The sequence below is a fragment of the Wasmannia auropunctata genome, unplaced genomic scaffold, assembly GCF_000956235.1.
Source record: "Wasmannia auropunctata unplaced genomic scaffold, wasmannia.A_1.0 LD336058.1, whole genome shotgun sequence".
In the NCBI taxonomy this organism is placed as follows: domain Eukaryota; kingdom Metazoa; phylum Arthropoda; class Insecta; order Hymenoptera; family Formicidae; genus Wasmannia; species Wasmannia auropunctata.
Window position 1 is genome coordinate 468,380 of NW_012026832.1, and position 379 is coordinate 468,758.

Sequence of the window (379 nt, forward strand, 5' to 3'; positions counted from 1 at the left end):
TCGTATAATACGTTTTCAAAATCTGCCAGACCGAGTTCGTATTCACAATCGCTCAAATCTACAGGTGGAAAGTAGCTTACCGCGAGGCTGCTGCTTTTGCCAGTCAGCGTAAACGTCAGCGACATGTTTGAATGAATACTGAGTCTAAATGTTGCAACGTTTGTCTTTAAATAGATTATCTACCGTCTGTAAAAACTGTAGACACAGTTGACCACAATTGCTTTGATCGTAACGTTGATAAGGTGTGCGATTGAATTCGATTTGCGTCTCGTTGTCTCGTAGATATCGCACCAATTCTCTCGGCGGACGAAGATTACCAAAACTGTCGAAATATATAGCACGATTGCCCCTCTTTGCATATGCCACCCAATGAGTACCG